Raw genomic sequence first — 3,977 nt, 5'->3', positions numbered from 1 at the left:
GCAGGTCTGGTGCTCAATTGCAAAGCTGTCTTGAGGGGAGCTGGGTGGAGGTGAAGGAAATGACAGTAACGCTCCATGTGCACACTCTTTATTCATGTCGCTGGAAGAAAAACACAAAGACAGTCGTCCATAAATAAAATTTGATCTTTGTTCAATTTTCGGCAAAACCTACATGGACTCGGTAGCTATAATTTAGTAGCAGGTAGTCACTTCTCCTCACCATGACCACGGTTATAAATGGCCTCCAGTTGTGTCACTCAGCGGCTTTGCAGTTGCATTGTGGGTAATCTAGGCCAGGTCTTGGAAAAAAAGAAGACTATATCGAATAAAAAATAGTCCGTACCTCAAACTATCCATAATGAGTCCACTAATGCTACCCACAATGCATTTCAGCCACTGAGTGACATCATCTGAGCTTCCTTTGGAGCCACGAAAAACCCATGTATTTATTTTTCGACCTGTGAACACGCCTTGATGTGTAAAAGTTTGTGGAGTTGCCCTTTAAGGGTTTTAAAGTCCCGCTCTAAAGGAGGATAATATCACAGGGCGGCAGAGGTCTCGCATCTGATAAGCCGTCTGATTTGCTCAAACTGGACCTGCTGGTTCTGAGTTCTTCTTCTCATTGATAAGAGCAGCGCACACTTTGCATAACGTCACTGCCCCTGCAGCTCTTTCGCTGTTACGAGTCAGAACGCTGCCTGAAAACCAGGTTCCTGAACATGTTTAGCTCCCAGGGTGCATCACATCACACAACGCACCTTTTACCTTCAATGACACGTCACAAACACGTCCACGGAGCTGTATGAGTGCTTTCTGTGAGCACATAGGTGGGATCTGTCGGTGCCTAATGATTTGATTAAATTCCAGCGAGGTAACCTTGTTGTCACTCAGGGCGGCAATAAATTGGATGAGTGAAGGTGCTGTGAAATCCCGTTATCTGGTTACATATGTCCCCTCCTGACTTTCTTCATCTTCCCCTGCACATCCCAGATAACCACCATTCATCAGCTCATCTCCTCCTCGGCTGACTAAACCGGCACCGTCAGCCCATTACACCCATCAAACTGAGCACAAAGTGAGTCTCGCGTGTGTCGAAGGGACGAGCGATGTGTTGGAAAATTTGGGGGAAAAGTGACTCAACTAACAGATGCATCCTCGCATGACAGAGGCACATGTGCAGAGTCAGATGGATGCTAATTGGATCACAGTCGACTTGATCCAGGGCTAACCTACTAAACACATCGGCAGGAGAAGAGAGGGGGAGATTAGATGGGAGGGGATACAACAGGGAATTGGAGCGAGCGCTTCCAGGGCGCTAATCTCTCTCTTTTTTTTTTTTTTTTGAAAACACATGGGAAATTTCTCTCTCTGACAAAGAAATCACAGACGGGAGCTGAAATGACCACTTCCCACTGTCTCTCTTTCTCTCTCTCTCCCACAGGAAATGAGTGGCAGAAAAGAGTGAGCCGGTGGTCTCCGGTTTTTAAAAAAAAAGGGAGCCCAAGGTACTAAATAGCGCTGATGAGCTTTGAGAACCCACAGTCGGAATATTAAAGGATTCAGACAGAAGGTGCAGTTCAAAGGAGTCTGAGACCCTGAATTTAATTGCCTCATTTGTGAGCTTCACTGAGGGTGGTTGGGGGATTTGAAGAGGATATACTGGCAGTCGGAGAAAGGATACTCATTTGCGAAAGGGGATGTTCCCTGGGCGCCTTTCATGAAAGCCTCTCTAATGTACTGTTTGGTCGACGCTTAAATTTGTTTCTGACTTAATGTGCGTCTGGGGGGAATGAGCACGGGAATGACCGGAGCCATTTTTTTTGGTACGTCCCTTCGCTCCGGCCAACTCCAAAGTTTTTTGTGGCTCAAGCGAGTTTTACTTGAAGCGGTGTGACATAAATCGCTGAAATTGTTGGACGCAGTGATACTCGGTCTCAATTATTTCACTCCCTGCTGGTTCGTCCAGTCTGACAGAGCGGGTCCTTTGTGTTCCCAATTTTCTTACTGCAGTCTTTTTTCCGAGCTGTAATCATTACGTAACGTGTAACACAAAGCCACACAAGGAAGCAATGACTGAATGAGGGGCCCGCTTCAGGGTAACACGCCATGAAAGTCTTGTGCTCCTCCGTACCCCTCACTGAAGTTCTGAAGGACCCAGACAAGCTTCTCATAAAGCTCCGTGCGCCGCTAATTTGGTCTGAGGCCTGATGATGTAGGCGGGCGAGTGAGGCTTTAACAGACAGGTGGGCGCCAGCGGAGCAACGAGAGTTCACACCTGAGGACCAGATGACCACAGAGGCGCCAGGCTCGGCTCCGCGTGCACGAAATTGAAGGCCATTTTTAACGTAATCTGAAAATTGTCAAAAAATAATTGCAGAAAAGAGCACCAAGTGTACCCTAATTACCTCCACGGCTACGACTCAGTAATATTATAAATCAAAACGCCCCGGACCTTTAATTATAGTAATGGGCTGCTGTGCAGTACATTTGCCCCGAATGCTCCGAGTCATGAGTGGGAGGAACATTAAACTGCTGCTGGATTTTATGGACTCTGCTCACACTCAGGCTGCTCATTTATAATATTTAGGAAGTGTTATGAGTAAATAAGTCATTCGATTAACACACGCAGCTGATCAGAGCATGGAGAAGTCGACTTTAGGTGCAAACTTCTGACATATTCCCATCAAATCTGCTTTTATCTCAGGAACAAAACCAATACATGTGAGTTAATGAATAGCTTCAGCAGACGCAACAATGCAGCTCGCCTCGTCTGCATGGGTCAAGCTTTTTTATGGGAAATACGCCTCTTTGCCTCTTTGTTGAGAGCGAGATGAGGGGATTGATACCACGCTCGTGTCAGGAGGGTGGATATGAAGCAGAGACTACACACAGCGCTGAACGATTCGCCTGGATTTGTTTAAAAAAAAAAAAAAAAAAAAGTTGTGGTTTAACAAGGTTGCAGTTAGTTCTGGCTCTGCTGTTAACTTCCTGGTCTCTCCACTTGTTTTCTTGGCACAACAAAACAAGACTGCCTTGGAAACCGTCCAGCAAGAACCAGCAGAGTGTCAGGTGCTGGCAGGTGGATTTTCTTTTCCGTTCACCTGTTTCCAGTCTTTATGTGAGCCAAGTTAACCATTTCCTGCCTCAAATCAATCATTTAATTTTGGGGAAAAAAAGTAGTTGCGCAGTAGTCGACACAAGATACACGATCAAACTTCACAAGTCCAGACAAACATGGCCGACAAGTCCGGCCTAACTAAAGATGCAATTACCTGAAAGGAGAGTTATGAGAGCTCTGTGAGGATTCAGTTCCTGGGTTTGGCGAGCATTAAACGTTGGGTGTGTTGTCTGTTTTATAACGTACTTTCACAGGCTGATACTTGATTAGTTTTATGAAGAACTGTAACTTTCTCCACTTGAGAAACAATCTTTTAAATCGTCAAACCTCGTGTCTAATTCATGGCACAATTCAGCCGAGGTCAAAAGATTATGCGTCCGTCTCTAACACAAAGTTTTTCCAAACTAAGGTCCATAATCTACATGGTATTTTTCTTTATTTACATCAAACTTTGCCTTTTGTTTTTACTTGGAACATTATCTTTAAAATGGAGGATTCATGGCACAATTCGCGCAGGATGAAACAGTTTCTTTTTCTCTGCAGGCAGCATGTGTTTAGAGCTGTTTATCGGCCTCAACTTAACTCATTCTGCAAAACTTCAAACTTTTCTTTTAAATTTGAGAGTGTGTTATTTATCTCAGAGCAGTCTGGAGGTCTTGTCTCACCGCCATTAGTCCTGGACTGAAGTCTCTGAGGGGGTTTGGGGGAGTTTGGGAGCCCCACCAAGTTGAAGTTCTCTCCTTTTGTTTGGTGTTTGTGTATAAATGGAGCTCTGGCCCTTTAAACCGCAGCAGGAGGTGGTGCTCTCCGGCGGAGGGAGGGGAGGAGAGGGGAGGGGAGGAGAGAGGGGAGGCCGGGG

Source organism: Acanthopagrus latus, chromosome 20 (assembly GCF_904848185.1).
Source record: "Acanthopagrus latus isolate v.2019 chromosome 20, fAcaLat1.1, whole genome shotgun sequence".
NCBI lineage: Eukaryota > Metazoa > Chordata > Actinopteri > Spariformes > Sparidae > Acanthopagrus > Acanthopagrus latus.
This window is presented reverse-complemented; position numbering follows the sequence as displayed.